The 17,363-nt window shown below is 38.5% G+C and overlaps 1 long non-coding RNA gene across 1 annotated transcript; it reads left to right on the forward strand.

Moving 5' to 3' along the window:
- Positions 1-2,184: 2,184 nt before the first annotated feature.
- Positions 2,185-10,093, forward strand: LOC120107294. Its single transcript, XR_005509161.1, has 5 exons — positions 2,185-2,287; positions 2,355-2,414; positions 2,535-2,610; positions 7,555-7,728; positions 9,838-10,093. It is a non-coding gene; the product is annotated as an uncharacterized LOC120107294 (long non-coding RNA).
- Positions 10,094-17,363: the final 7,270 nt, after the last annotated feature.

The raw sequence follows: 17,363 nt of genomic DNA on the forward strand, positions 1-17,363 counted from the left end.
CTCAAGTGCAATCAAGAGTTGATTGAAAGAGAGGACATCAGCCATCAAAGCTATCTCTGCAAGGGAGCTAGCACCCCGGTGAGATAGAGAGCTTGGATCGGATCCTGCTTCGTGTGGATACCCGTAGAGGCCGGACGTTTGAACGGCTTCAAGCGAACCCTCTTCCAAAACCACGAATTCAGATTTGCGGTGATCATCTACCCGCGCAAGGTGAAGATCTGATCTTCCTAATAGTTTTAAAAGTTTTAATTCTTACCTAATTACGAAAGGTCTCGAAACAACGTTCATGCGATGAACGTCGAACCCGTGCATGCCGATTCCGCTGCCATCTGAAAAATTTTTGAAATATCAGCGGCGTGGGCGGGTTCCCAACACCGAGGGCCCTTCCGTGCATCAAAGGTAGGTTGATTTCTTTACATCTTTAGATCTAGGGTTTTAATGGGAAGGGAAACCACCGTTGAGTGGAGGGGAAGGTTCTTCAACGTGGGCCATCAATGGTTTTCGGTCTACCGATCCAGTGCCGGATGAATGCCGCCCATGATGAGATCTTCCCCTCTACTACATCATCTCCCTACCCATCTCTCACTGTTAACCATCTCCTAGCTAGGTTAAATCTAGCTTAACAGCGTGTAAATGGAGGAGTTAGAAGTTTACCTAGCTCCGAGGAGCCGTGAAGTGTTTCCGGCGAGCTCCTATGTCTGCTCCGGCGGCACAATGTGGTGGTGCTGTCAGTCCTTCCTCCTCCGGCGCCACTACTCCCGGTCCGACTCCTTGCACAGAAGAACGAAGGTGAGGAGTGTAGTCGGTGGGGTCCCGTCCTCAGAACTCCAGGGGTTTTTATAACCCTCCATCAACCTCCAAGGGGTGGGGGACCGCGGCTGTTAGCCAGTTTTAACTGCCTCAACAGCTGCCATTCTCCACCGCCTTACTTCCGGAATCACCAGATGGACCGCCGACTTTGGTCCATGCCGGTCCATCTGGTCCGGGGTTTACATAAACTCTTTTGTTTTTTGATAATGCTGTTTTCTGTGTACAGGGGAAAGGACGTGAGTATAGAGAACAGGCATCAAGGATTTACCTATGTCTTTGAATCAACTTTCGAAAGTATTTCACGTTTTATATGTAATAATTTAGACTACGTCATGCAAACAGCAATGTCATTCATATGCTCATTGGAACATCATGATGCATGAGCAGAGACCTCAGCGTTGCATGACCTCTGCATTACGTGGGAATAAGTGGATGCATGCAGCCGATGTTTCATGGGAAAAAGAGATTAGCTTATCGTCCACTAAAACCATGCCACCTTAGAATGAAGCCAGCCCGTGCTTCTTGCTGCCGTGAGATTCCCCCTGTATCATGCTCATCCATTCAAGTCTTAGTCTCACCTGATTGTTGACCTCGTCTTCTCCCATCTATTGCCTTTCTTCCCATGAAACATCATCCTCGATCGCCGCACATCATCCTATCATCGAGATGGATAGCTGTCAAGCATCCAGTGATCTTTGTGGTGACGCATCATATTTGGCATGCAATGTGAGGCACCATGTTTGACAGCCGTCCGTCTCTGCAACAAGATGATGTGGCCGCAATCAAGAGTTCTACATTCCTCCGTGGTGCAAAACAAGCACCGAAGGGGATCCAAACTTAAGGGAAAGATTCCAGATCTGGATCCCCAGTAGTGTAATATATATAGAGAGAGAGCTTCTTAGGGTGCCCGTAAACTAACCCATCAGCCTTTATTCTCTCAACGAATAATTTTTGCGTTCATACCCTTTCTTTTGCTTTTAAGTGGTACTTCTGGATGTTGAGCCCAATAGATCATTCTTATTCCCTGATTCCAGATGCTATTATTCCAGAAAATGTAAGACTGGTGTCATAATAATTCTGAAAAGCCCCTTATTATGGACAGATTACTGAAATAAAAACTAAAGCCATTGATTTTTTCCCTTGCAGACACAGCAGAACTCAGAAAATCTGATCGCTTTCACTACAACAAATGTTGGTTTTGCCGACTGACTTTTTCCGACGCTAGGGGAAAGCGTCGGTAAAGTTTGGCTCAGCGCCAACCTTTGCCGACGCTTTGTGTTAGCGTCGGAAAATCTCAACAAACAGCGGCGCTCTAAAGCGTCGTTAAAAGTTTAAGAAACAACGACGCTTATAAGCGTCGTTAGAAAACTTAAAACCCCCAACCCCTTGCTCGGCCCCCTCTCCTCATTTCCTATCGGTCGATGCCCTAGCTGCGAGCGCGCCGACTTCCCCGCTGCCGTCGACCTCTCCTTCTGAGGTAAGCCACCTCCTTCTCCTCCTCCTCCTCCTCCTCCTCCTCAAACTAATCTCACCTCCATCCCTAGCCCCGATCGGCGATTGAAGATTCCGCTACTCCGCCGCCGTCGACCTTGCCGTCGTCTGAGGTAAGCCTCCTACTCCTCCTCCTCCTCCTCCTCCTCCTCCTCCTCCTCCTCTTTGTTTTCTTCTTGTCTTTAACTCTCGCCCGGCCCCGTCTCCTCATCCTCTGCTGGTCGATGCCCTAGCTGCGCGCCGACATCTCACCTCCATCCCGAGCGAGCCGTAGCTACTCCGCCGCCGTTGACATCGCCGTCGTCTGAGGTAAGTGATCCTCATACTCTCCGTATAGAAATTTTCCAAGCCATTCAAAGAATATGCCAATGTTTAATGCTCAATAACCATTGTTCTTAGTTGCATTGCATCTCATCATCGAATCTTGTGATAAGGTAAAACAAAAAAAAAATCTCCATCTTCTTATAGACCAACAAGCCCATGGGTTAGGGTTTAGACTCAGGACTTCGGCGAACTTTTAAAGGATGCCGAGCTAGGTAGGCTAGTAGGTCTGATTCGTGCAGAATATTTCTGCTGGATTATCTAAACAAGTCCTAAATAATATTTTTACCATGAGTTAAAGAAAAGGCTTCTAGTCATCACTGGTTTAAGATTTCAAATCTGTGGTGGCCTTTTGCTCACCACACAAGTATATGATACTGATATAGTGATATCAAAATGCGTTACTGCTTACACTGCAACCATAATCAAAATTACATACAATTTCTTTTGAATCCTTGCAAACTACAACTGAAAATCAGAACAAGTTCCTACTTGTATGAGACAAACAAGAAGGGGGTAAATAAAGACTAGGTCAGATTAAGGTTCACCTCGATTGCATTATTGCCGCTTTGAGTGTTTGCAATAATTAGGCTAAGGTTAATTTATGAGTTAAGAGTGCTTGGAACTCTTAACTCGGGAACCAAATTTATCTAATAACCAGGTTAAGTAGGATTGAACATTACCTGTATCTATTTATGCCAAATCAAAATTTGCTTATTTTAGTTTAGCTATTTGTCAGATTGATAGATTAGATCATAAATTACCCCTCCCAATCCGTATGCCAACCTTGTGGATAAGGTAGTTCAGCTGGATCAGCAACTGTTGAAAGTGAATCAGTTACCAAACATGAACGTCATGGCCCGACAAGTTTTACATTCGTATATTTTTGAAGTATAGGTTTATCACAGCAATGTAACATTCATGTTAATATTCATAATTTCATCTATATGAATGTCTTACAATTTTTTGTATATGAATCTTATATTTTGTATTAATAAAATTTGTCAAGATCTTTTTGTACCATGAGTTCGTATTGGTGATTCATACCCTAATTTAGTTTAATATTTTTTTATATTACTTGCAGTTCAATCAGTTTTTTAATAGAATGGACAAAAGTTGGATAAAATAAGTCGAGATCCAGTGCCGAATATTTGAATGGAGTTCAGAATTTCGTTAAATTTGCTTTTGAGAAATCTAAAATGAATGGGAATATTTTTTGTCCATGTCAAAAATGTGTAAATTGTTATGCTATCGCTCCACAAATTGTTGAAGAACATTTCGTATGGAATGGTTTTATAGATAGGGTTATACAGAATGGATATTTCATGGAGAGTCTAAATTGTCGTCTTCATCTAACCAACCCTTAATTATAGAATACACTGCTAGTGTTGGATCTAGTAACACAGACAGAAATCCTGTTGTAGAAGATGATATGAGGGGCTTACTCAGAGATGCTCTTGAACATAATATTAGAAATTTAACAGATTTTAGTGGAGAGCAAGAAGGAGCTCCAATAGGTGATGAGCATACCGTTACTGTATCTATACATGTTGAGGAACCTATAGACTCTGAAGATAACACAACTCGGTATCATAACTTGCTGAAAGATTGTGATAAAGAACTATATCCGGGTTGTAAGAATTTTACGAAGATTTCTTTTATGGTGCATTTATTCCATTTGAAATATTTGAATGGATGGTCTGGGAAGTCTTTTACTATGCTTCTTCAATTATTAAAAGATGCATTTCCAGAAGGTGTTATTTTGCCGTCAACTTCTTATGAAGCCAAAAAATTAGTAAAAGACTTGAATCTTGGATATGAGAAGATACATAGTTGTCCAAATGACTGTATTTTATATCATGGTGATAATATTAATGAAGATTCGTGCCGAACATGTGGGTCTTTACGATGGAAAAAACAAAATGAAGACGAGCTTGATTTGTCGAATGAAGTGGATGCTGCACAATCTAAAAAAAATCCGGCTAAAGTTTTGAGGTATTTTCCTCTCATACCTAGATTGAAAAGGATGTATGCATCATCAAAGACGGCTTTCTTAATGAGATGGCGTGATGAAGGACGTACAAGGGATGGAATTTTAAGACATCCAGCAGATAGTTTAGCATGGAAAGCATTTGATAATAGGCATCACGAATTTGCTTCTGATGTTCGCAGTGTAAGGCTGGGTTTGGCAACTGATGGATTTAATCCATTTCGAACGATGAGTTCTACATACAGCACTTGGCCAGTTGTTTTGGTTCCATATAATTTGCCACCATGGATGTGTATGAAACAGTCTTCACTCATTCTGTCAATGGTTATTCCCGGTGATAAGAGCCCAGGTAATGATATAGATATTTTTCTGCAGCCTTTAATAGATGAATTGAAAAAGTTATGGCAGGGTGTTGATGCATTTGATGCTTTCACTGGCTGAACATTCAAATTGCGTGCAGCTCTTATCTGGACAATCAATGATTTTCCTGCATATGCTAATGTATCCGGTTGGAGCACTAAGGGGCGTATTGCATGCCCTTCTTGTGGAGATTCAACTCATTCATATTGGTTAAAACATGGAGGAAAATTCTGTTATATGGGTCATCGAAGATGGTAGAAGCAAATCATCCATTTCGACATCAGAATAATCAGTTTGATGGTACCATAGAGTTGCGATCTGCACCTATTCCACCAACTGGAACTAAAGTTCTAAAACAAACTCATGGCACTAACTATATACCTGGTAAGGCATTCAACAGTTCAAAGAAGCGGGGAAGGGGGGATGTTGGCAGCTCAATGACACAGGTTTTTGAGGACGCTGACAACTTCAAGAATGATGACAGCATTTATGGACAGAAAAATGACAATGGCACAAACTCGGTATCTACACAGAAGCAGTTATGGAAAAAAAGGAGCATTTTTTTTGAATTACCTTATTGGGAGTATAATCTTCTTCGACATAATATTGATGTCATGCATATAGAAAAGAATGTGTGTGATAACTTGATTGGAACAATGTTAAATCTTGAAGGAAAGACTAAAGACAACTTGAAAGCGCATCTTGATTTGAAAGACATGGGCATAAGACAAGAGCTTCATCCGAAAGAACAACCCAATGATAAATATTTTATACCTCCTGCATGTTACACAATGTCTACTTTAGAGAAAGATCTTTTTCTAATGGTTTTGAAAAAGTTGAAGGTTCCAGATGGGTGTGCATCGAATATTTCAAGATGCGTTAATCTTAAAGAGCGAAAACTTACAAATCTTAAAAGTCACGATGGCCATATTTTGATGCAAGATATCTTTCCATTGGCTTTAAGATCATCAACACATAAACAAGTTCTTGCAATTGTGTCTCAGTTATCATCCTTCTTTAAGGCATTATGTTCCAAAGTTCTTGATCCCAAGGAGCTTGATCAATTGGAGTCTAATGTTGCACTAACACTGTGCCATATGGAGAAGATCTTTCCTCCTAATTTTTTTACTATTATGGTTCATCTAGTCATTCACTTGGTTGGGGAAGCTAAACTTGGTGGATCGGTTCACTATCGTTGGATGTATGCTATTGAGAGGTGATATTCTTAAACTCGAATGTCCATATTTATTATTAATATGAATATATATTCTATTATCTTCGTCGATGTTGATGTTGAGCATTAAATTTTTTTGTTGAAGGTATCTTGTGCGCTTAAAGGAATATGTACGCAATCGAGCCTATCCCGAAGGATCGATTGCGGAGGGATATATTGCTGATGAGTGTTTGACATTTTGCTCGAGATACCTTGAAGGAGTTGAAACTGCTTTTAATCGACCACAAAGGAATTACGATATTATACATAATGCAGAGGAGTACAAGTTCTCATCTGGTGGAAGATTTGTGGGGAAAGCTGAAAGTACTGTAGTTCATCACAAATTATTGGCACAGGCACATCGTTATGTCTTACTTCACAGTGACTTAATATCCGAGTATCGCAGGTCAGTATGGTTATAAGAAATCAAAATTTACTGTCATATCAGATATAATATTCAAAACAAATAAATTAATTCTCGTGCAGAGATTTTTTAGTGGCTCAGCGAAGCGCTAACAATAACATTCATCCTACCCCAAGGATTGAGCAAAGATGGTTGGTTGAGTTATTTTCTGAATGGTTATTAAAACAGGTTAGACGTTGAATCCTACGATCGGAACTTTGAAAAATTAATTATTATCTGACTTAAATTTTTTTAGGTACCGACTATGATGGAGAGACATTGTTCCAATGAATTAATAGTCCTTGCTCGAGGTCCGAACAATATTGTCAACAGATATGATAGGTTCATTATAAATGGTTTTAAATTTTATACAAAAAAACGTGAAAAATTTAGAAAAATCCAAAATAGTGGAGTTAGGGTTGAGGCGGATGGAAAAATTTATTATGGTGCCCTAACAGATGTTTACGAGTTAGATTATTACGGAAACTTTAAGGTAGTATTATTTTGATGTGATTGGGTGGATATAAACTCATCTAGAGGTTTGAAGCAAGATATAAATGGCTTCACACTAGTAAATTTTTCAAGGTTGATACATACTGGTGTGCTATTGAAAGATGACCCATTTGTTTTTTCATCTCAAGCTCAACAAGTGTTCTTCGTGCAAGACTCGAAGGATAAAGATTGGTCTGTTATTATTAAGACTAAACCTAGGGACTTGTATGATATGGGAAAAGGGTTAGCAGAGGAGGATGATGAGACTTATACTCAGTGTAATCCTTTTAATGTTCCGCCAATTGATGAACTGAATTCTACTAGTTTGGTTAGGATGAATGTTGAATGAGAGCTGGCTAGTTTCTTAATGGTAAGAAAAACATTACTTTTATGCATTAAATTATTTTGCAATTAATAAATTATTTCTATGGATTTAATTTTTAACTAATATTGATTCTTTTTTGTGTATACTAGATTACAACATGCCGCGAGGAAAACGTTTCAGAAATATTGAGTTTCAGCACACATCCGTGGGATCTACTTCTGATCGTTCCCAGCAGCCCGATGTGCCCCATACTCAGTCCGGGTCCCAGTCTGAGCACGCCCCACCTGCAGATCGTCCAGACACGGATGACGTGGACGTCCTGGGTATTTCTAATTTCTGTTGCTAAATATCTAAGATCGTAGTCTGATACATGTCAGTGTTTTATATATTGAGCTTTTGTATTGCTCTATCGTCTCATCTGCTTATTTTTGAAACCATTATAGATAGCTAAAATTTTTAACTACTTAGGTTTTGTAAAATCTTGAAGATTAACGTACCAGAAGCAGAAGCAAACAAGGAGAGCAAACTAGAGGGAGAAGCAGCTGGTTATTACCGTGATGCTTTGCTTTACAATGACACGCATGGGCTTAGTAATTTGATTGAGATATTAGAATTTCATGCATGCGCCTGTCCTTTGTTTCAGTGGCCTCTATGAACTTATTTATGAATGGCTGATGCATTGTACAAAGTATGACTATGTGAAACAAATGAAATTTGACAGAGGATTTTTTTTTTTTTCATTTGGTATGGAAATGTGCATCGAAAACATCCTTTTGATATGATACCAGTCATAAAACTTTGTTTAGTTCTTTAATGGAGCCTCCTCAATGTTAGCTCTGGTGCCGACCTTATTTGATGGGAAAAAGGTTTTGTCGATATTGATGATGGTACTTTTGATATCAGTTATGTATTTCTAAATCAAAACACGGATTTCAAACTGGGAGGAAAAATGATCAGGACTTCATATATTTCTTCATGGGCATCTGCTTCAATGTAATCATAGATAGTCCAGTACTTGATCACTTTTCCTCTCATTATTTTGAAAAGTAGCCACCTAGGCTGTGGAGGCAGCAACCTGAGCTTAGGTGGTCACCTGGCCTTCCACTCAGTACCAAAACACTTTGGCAGATCTTATATGTTGACCGACCACCTTGCAAGAACCTCGATGGCAAGGGGAACTAGTATACACAATATCATGGAGTTGTCAATATATTAGGCCTGTTAGTTGAGTGGATTAGATATCTTTATTATGGTACTCTATCTTTCTTAGCTACAGCCAACAAAATTCACTAATACTTGATTAGTTGCTTATACTCGATTTTGGATTCATTAGTCATTATATGGTTGAACCTCTTGTTGCATCAGTTCATTTGAAGTATTCAACATGTTTCTTTTAAGATTAATTACCATTGTTGCATAACAGTAAACATATCATGTCATACTAAAATAGGTTTTGAATAAATTAAAAATTCTATAATTTATTTTACTCCTTTAATTTGTTAATTTAGTTTAATTTTGTAGCTATGTTTTAATTTTATGAGTCTCAATTCATGTTTAAATAGAATAAGCTTAAGTGGTTGCCTTAGTGCAAAGCTGTTTCGAGACAACCTGCATTTGCGACTATGTTTAGTTAAAAATATCCTTATTCTATATGTAATTTTTTGCCTTAATGCGGAAAATGTGATCTATTTTCCCTGTAATTTTTTGCTAGTATGATATCAGGTTTTCCCTGTCGTATACATTGATGAAGTTGTAAATAGCTGGAAATTCACTTTTGTCATTTGTTTATCAATTTGATCTATTTTCAATTTGATCTATATTCACTTTTGTCATTTGTTTATCATGTCTTCCTTGTGCAGCTTCCATGAGATTCTTGTTGAAAGTTTTCCTAAAGCTGTTCTGCATCCTCTTACAAGGCAGGAGTCAATGTAGTGTCTTCTACAGTTCCTTTTGTAAGAATTCACAGCAAACTTAGGTAGTGTGACAATGAATTCTTTTTGTAAGAATTCACAGCAAACTTAGTGAACTACATCTAGTTGCAGTTTTCAAATAAGAATCCTAGTAAAGGTAAATCATGTTGTAGGTGCATGGGAATCACATGCCACTCATATTCTTTGCTTTAGACCACATATTCTTCCGTATGTAAGGAAATCTATGTTGTGTGTGTATCTGTGAGGGAAAGAGATGGTGAACCCACCTGGCATTGCTGAGAGAACAGGGAGGTGGCCCAGAAATCTATTCAAAGGCCGACTTAGGATGAACTTCTGTACCAAGGTTCAAAACTAAATTAGAATAGGACAGACAAATATATCATATGCTGTCAGTAATAGTACCTATGTTGTTTACTACAATAGCAGTGATACGCCAATGTTCTTTCCAGCAAACCTAACTATTTTAAATCATTTGCCTTTAATGGACTTCTTATTTTATAGATGGACTAGGGAGAGTGAGGAGAACACGAGGGCCCACTCGAGCACGAGACGTATGGACCCTACCTGAGGATGAGAAGATTGTCGTCCATTGCAACGAACTGGGGCAGCCCATCAAGAATGCAGCAAGCATTTTATCCACTTTTTTAGGATCGGTTGCGCCGAAGGGACAATTGTGTCCGCTCAACTTTACGAAATGGAACAAAATGCTTCCTTCGTATAAGGTTGAGCTTCTTAGAGTTGTTGAGGTAAAGAATTGAATTTGCTTACTATCTTCAATTATTTTTTGATTTAACATTGATATAACATTTTTGATTTTGATGTTAACAAAGTTTGTCCTTCCTGCAAATAGCCATGATTGGGTGCTGAAGTCCGTCAACCGTAAATGGAAAGAATATAAGGCGAAGCTAAAGGCGGATTGGAAGCACGAGGGCATGACTGAAGAGGAGGTGGCCCGTGTTTGTCCTCCAGATGTCATCTCTCATCAGTGGAGGGAGCTTGTCCACTACTGGTTTTCCGAGAGAGCTCAGGTTGTGTATATTTTTTCAATACCTTAGATTGTATTTACTATTATTATAGATTAGAAATTTATACATTTTATGCATTACATTGTTTATTGTTTTGCGGAGAAGACATATTCCAATATTGGTAGAGCTGCTCGAGCATCACAGACTGTTCCTCACACTTCAGGCTTCATGAGTTATGCGAGGCGTAGAGCTGAATTCGTAAGCTTTCTTGAAATAATTTAAATTTATCTTAAATTATTCTATCATATAGCATGTATACTCTTGAAATATACTTTTTGTTGTATATGGATGATAATGGGAGGGAGCCTGGTAGGGTGGAGTTTTATAAGATGACTCACACCCACCAAGATGGCAGCTTTGTTCGGGAGGAGTCAAGAGATATAGTTGTATGTATTCATCTTTGGCTTGTGCTGTATTTTTTTTGGTTTTATTATTGGCATACATTAATTTGAATTTTTTTTGAGAGATATAGGATAGGGCAACAAATCTTATTTCGGAGCGCGTCGGGGGATCATCATCATCTGACGAGACCCATAATATTGAAGCTCAAGTGCTCGCTGAATTGATGGGCCCAGAGCGTTATGGTCGAGTGAGGGGTTACGGCGTTGGAGTTACCCCCACTCAGTTGTCTTCAGTGGGCACATATACAAGAAATGCTAGAGAATCTAGTAACACTGCAGAAGTTCGTCATCTTCAAGCAACTATTGAAGAGCTGAAGCAAAACCAAGCAAATTTGCAGTTTCAGCTTACGAATATTTCATCCATGTTACAACGATTTCTTCCTTCTCAGGTAAATAACTATATATATTTGAATACTTTACATATTATCAATTATGATATATGAGTTAATGTATCACATTATTCCTAACTTCTACGGTTTTTTTTTTTGTAGATTTCTGATACTTCAAACGCTTGTAGAGATGATGATGGAGCTGAATCCCGTCCCTGATGCATTCTAGATTATCTTTTATGAGTTTGATATGTATATGTTTCTTATTTTTCAGAGTGCATTGTAATTTGAAACTTATTAAGCAAATTTTTAATCAGATATGACAATATTCATATTTCGAATGATCTGAGTGTTTGTGTCAATGTATCAATGTAATACAAGTTCATATTGTAATAATGTATGTTTTGTAATGTGTGTTTTTTAATATGGAATGGTGTTTTGTTTTTTTAAAAAAAAATATTTCCCGACGCTTTTAAGCGTCGGTAAAAGCCATCGTGGCACCGCACCGGCACGCTTATGCCGACGCTTCAAACGCTTAAAGCGTCGTGGCAAATGAGGATATACCGACGCTGTAAAGCGTCGGAAATTTGCGACGCTCTAAAGCGTCGGAGAAAACCAACAGCACACCCATGACGAAAATGTCCGTCGGGTAAGCGCCGACGCTATAAAAGCGTCGGTAAAGCCGGGTTTTTGCCGACGCTTTCCGCCTGCGTCGGCAAAAACTTTTGCCACTCTGGTATCTCCAACGCTTTGGCGACGCTTGTCTTGGCGTGGGCGGTACTTTAGCCGACGCTAAAAAGCGTCGCTAAAGGTCCAAAAAAGCGCCGGAAAAAGTTTGTTTTCCTGTAGTGTTTGTACCATATACTCTTTTTTTTTTTGTGGCCTTTCATGGCCTCTGCATCATGCTGCAAAGTCTACTGATTAAGAAGGTTTCCAAATGCTGGATTGGCGGTCAATCAAATGTACACACAATAAATTTCCTGCTTTTCCATACCTACTCAACTCTCTTTCTTTAAACTCTTATACTTGACTGAGGCAAGCTAGACCAGACTAGTTCGGAAGGAATCACCTAATTCACTAAAGTCTCATGCAAATCTCGAACTGGGTCCGAAAGATCCAGCTCATTGTACAATTCGGTCTGATACTATCCTCTCAAAAGAAATTTGGTCTAATACTAAAAGATCGAATCAAAATTATTATTTGAGGATCCATTCAATAATTTGAAGATACGCCAGATCTCCCTCTTCCAAAATGTTTCTCATCGGAATATTTTTTCAAGACACGTGTTGCTTCTGAGTCCACATGATCCTTCTAATGACAACACAAGTCCTTTAGTCCTGATCCAGACAACTTGTCCTTCCAATCGCGTGCTATCTCGAGCGCGTGGAGGGGCAATTATTGGTGCATGTTGGGAGTTTGTGGGGGCCAGTGGATGAGCAATTATTTCTCGTCTTCCATTCCCTCATCAATTATTATCGTGCTCATCCATTCAAGTCTTTGTTGATCCAACATCCATTCAAGCCTTGGTGTCACCTGATTTCTGACCTCGTCTACTCCCTTCTTCCCATGAAGAAGAGATGATCCTGGAGTTGGTTTGTTATGAAACACACGATATCCAGAGTGTTTTTTTGCAAAGATCTTGTCTTGCAGCTTCTACGCGAGGAACATCAACCATATATTTCTCCCTCATCCAATAGATATCGCCATATAACAATGGATACATGGCCGTTTCCTATACCCGGACTCCTTTCTTTGGCTTTAACACAATTGAAAGCTAATAGCAAGTAGCAGTTACGTCGTTGAGCAGAGCCAAAGAGCAACCTGAAAAGTAAATTAGCTCTAATCAGTTGATTACCATATTTTAGTTTATAAATAGCAAACCGGCAGCACCCTTCTGCTCAAGAAGAGGATATCGGGATCCTGCGCGATGCATGTTCTGCACTGTAGAAGGTTGTACAGTCGTCGATCGCCACACATCATTGTATCATAGAGAGGGATGGTTGTCGAACATCCAATGATCTTTGTGGCGACGCATCATGTTTGGCATGCAACGGCCGTCCGTCTCCGCAACAAGATCACGTGGCAGCAATCAAGGGTTCTATAATCCTCTGTGGTGCAAAACAAGCACCAAAGAGGAACCAAACTCGAGGAAAAGATTCCAGGTCTGAATCCGATTGGCGAGAAGAAAGTGAGCAGCCATGAAAAGATCATACCATGCGAAACACGGCATGATATTTCTCAATGATTAACGTAATTTTAGCTAGAGAGAGACATCGAGAAACCCAAGTCATTATGTCTGTGTCTTGCGGGAATCCAACATGAACATATGCCGAATTTGGATGTGACCTCAAATTAATCAGAAGAAGAATCTCAATCCGACCAATTAAACCTTGGATGCAGTCCACACCTATCTTATCCCCATAACCTGGGCTGTGAGGGCGCTTCCTATGGATTATGGTAACAACCACGCATTTACAGGAGGCCAGGTCTAAAGTTGGGGACCATGGTTGGCCCACCGAAGTTGTCCCGTTAGCTTTATCGGACGGCTATAATTCTAGGAAAAGACATGCGACCGATTAGGCCGTGAAACGAGTAAGGAATGAACGCCAGCATGATTGGAAGAAACAAGAAGGAAAAATTGACCCTTTAACCTACTCTCGCTGCGTGGAATGGACGTAGTGCTCATCTTCTTCTTCTTAATCAAGACTAAGCAGAATGGGGATGTTACTTCTCGCTAATGGCCTCTCGCTCAGATCTAAAGATTCCCTAAGATGGCTCTTCTCATTGTAGTGTTCTCTTTGCACTCGCTGGCCTCAAATCTTGTCCTATAATTTTTGCATGTTCTTGCTGAAGTTGCTGTGTATTGCATATCAAAAAGCATTTTAAATGTCAACGAGTTTGCTGAAGTTGCTGTGTATTGCTGAAGAACCACAGCAAATTCCTACTCATGCCAATATGGCCCTGATATCTTTGTGTTGAGCCGGCTTCATCATCTACGGGAAGCATAAAATTGTAATAAATCTAGATGGAAGATGGCTTCAATTCCAGTTGAGACTAAATTTGATACGCTGGACCCAAAATCTTTAATCAATATTTGCTTTGTATAATTATGTCCTATTAGGTTTAAATGGGCTAAGTTTTCCTCTGTCTTTTTCTAAGAAAAGGTTTGAGTAATTAACTTGTATTTTTTTCATAAAAGGTTTAACTGTTTTTTTTTTCCGCACGGTTTGCTGAAGGATGCCGAATATTGAGTGCACGATGGAACCAATGGAATGTGGTAGTTTGAAGGCAAGCTAGGGGAATGGTGTACGTAGACCGAAGCAATCTCCTAATTCACTAAAATCTCATGCAAATCGCGAACGGGTCCCGAAAGATCCAACTCATTGTACAATTTGGTCTGATACTATTCTCTCAAAAGAAATTTGGTTAATACTACAAGATCGGATCAAAATTGTTATCTGAGAATCCATTCAAATAATCTATAGATACGTCAAACCTCCCTCTTCCAAAATGTTTCTCATTGGAATATTTTCAAGACACGTACGTGTTGCTTTAGAGTCCCTAAGATGGCTCTTCTATGACAACACAAGTCCTTTTGTCCTCATCGAGACATCTTGTGCTTCCAATCGCGTGCTATCTCGAGCGCGTGGAGGGGCAATTATTGATGCAAGTTGGAGTTTGTGGGAGCCAGCTGCGGATGGGCAATTATTTCTTCTCTTCCTTCCGACCATCCTTCTACTAGCTAGTGTCTCGTCTTTATAGAAGTTCAAGTGAAAAAATGGCGGTGATCTTGGAAGTGTTCGTCTCTAGTTTCTCTGAGATGCTGTTAATCTCTGCCATTTACGGCATAATTAGATAAACACTATTAATATTGGTTATTTCGAATATTAAAATATATTTACATGTGTAAATAAATATTTTTAAATTAATTATATATATTAGAAAATACATTTCTTATGATAAATAAATAAATTTGTTTTTCTCTCTTTTTTAGAAAAATAGATGTGAAACCTATCGTTTATTTTTTTATATTTGTTTCATCCACTTTTCGTACCAAACATGAAAATATAATTTCAAATTTATTTTTTCGTGTCAAATTACCTCAATTCCCAATCGATAGGAATTGGATTTTTTCATCTATCAAATGGATTTTTTTATAAAACTATAGAAAGAAGGTAAATGACACCTTCTTTATAAATAAAAATAAAAACAAATATGTTTCAAAATAAAATAAAAAATGCTTGCTCAGTTGATAGATCTATTCCAAAAAAAAATAAAAAGAAGCTTAAATGATCCGAGTAAATGGTGGACCCAGCTCGCTTCCTATACGCAAGATGAGAATGGAAGAATAAAACAATGTTTTGAAAAATAAAATAAGAAATACTTGTTCCATTGAAAGCTCTATTCCACCAAATCAAATATATAGAGAGAAGATAAATGGCACTTTCTTTATAAATGATGACAGAATATGGGTTCCCCTTCTTTGGGCTGAAGTCCTTGTGAAGGCACTACCTGGGGCTTGTCCAGAGCTGGTACTCAGAATTTATTTGTTTTGATGCTTCATGGTCTTTGTTGTGTAAAACATTGCAGGCTCCTTTGGTTCTGCTTCAGTAATTTGCTGATAGATGAACTGTTACCATACGATAAAATATATTATAGCATCTGTGACTTGGTTTCAAGTGAAGGCGCTCTACAAGGTATTGTTGATAAAATAATATGATTCATAGTGGGAAGTAAAGGGGAAGGAAAGGGAAACAACTACATTTCATATTATTTGTTTGTTTGTTTGTTTGTCTTGACTGTCTACCCTACTGTTTAGGGTATTTTGGTGGCAAAAAAGTCAAAAAAGGAAATAAAAAAACAGACATTTCATGAAAAAGAAAATGTTTTTCAGCAAACTATTTATAAGTTTTCTGAGTTTGTTAATTTTCTAATGAAACATAAAAACAGAAAACTAGATATTTCAAGAAAAATAAGTTGAGTAGATAAGGGAAAATGGAAAAAGTCTAACAGATCTATTCAAGATTTTTTGCTTCAGCTAATTGGGAAAAAATTGATATCTTCCATCAGTTGTAAGATCAGTCCATATTTTGTCTTGTGTATCCCAACGACACTTGTACAACAGTAATGATACGCTCCTCAACAGTAATGATATGACAAGAGGGGATTGGAGTATCTCATGAATTTATTTCCAAACATGGTGGTTTGTTTGATTGTGGAGTTGCCAAGTCAGCAATCATAGATCTAATGACCTTTTAGTGGGCACTTTATGGGAGCCTCAAAATAATAATGATAATAATAATGTGACTTTTTTTTTGGTAAGGAATAGAATAATGTGACATTTACTCATTCCTCTTGAAACAATCCAAAAGAAGGAATAGAATAAGTGATAATGTTTGATTTTATTGACATTATTACCTATGAGACTTGCTTTCTAATGCCTTAGCTCTGATTGATTTTGTAGACCATGGATGTGTCACGCCCCAAATTCGGATCATGACACGGCCGTGCTATTGCAATCTTATGCACACAATAACACGAAGCCACTTAAAATTTCATAATAAAATAAATAGTTTCATTTACTAATGTCATAACATTATTCATGAAGTTGGAGCAGTACAGAGCTTCTAAAATTTGATTATTACATAACATTTTCAGTTACTCCAACCCTGAATAACACCAAGCTCCCTGCTCCTATTAGTCTTATTCCTCTGTAGAAAAAGAAGATAAAAAGATATGAGCTACACAGCTCAGTAAGTAACCAAGTACTATCTTATTAGATCAAGCATAATTATGCCGATGCAGTGTTTAAGAAGCTAATAGTTATGGCAAAATAAAGCATTTTATAGATGATATACACAAATCAGGTCATAAAGCAATGCATGTTCTATCAATGAAAGTTCATAAATATGAATATGCATCATATAAAATTCTTGCCATTATTCATGCTTTGAAATCCGTACTTGTCATAATTCATGCTTTGAAATCCGTACTTATCATAATTCATGCTTTGAAATCCGTACTCATCATAATTCATGCTTTGAAATCCGTACTCATCATAATTCATGCTTTGAAATTCGTGCTCTCAGATAATAGTGCAGCTATGGTCACTATTATTACCCGTGACAGGGTCATAATCTTTACCAACTATTATTCCCCGTTGGCAGGGTCTAAGCCAAGCAATTATAACCTGCTGGCGAGGGCCGTATGCCGAGTTACTATAACCCGCTGGCGAGAGCCATAATCTTTGCCAACAATTATTTTCCGTTGGT

Source organism: Phoenix dactylifera, unplaced genomic scaffold (genome assembly GCF_009389715.1).
Source record: "Phoenix dactylifera cultivar Barhee BC4 unplaced genomic scaffold, palm_55x_up_171113_PBpolish2nd_filt_p 000819F, whole genome shotgun sequence".
NCBI classification, from domain to species: domain Eukaryota; kingdom Viridiplantae; phylum Streptophyta; class Magnoliopsida; order Arecales; family Arecaceae; genus Phoenix; species Phoenix dactylifera.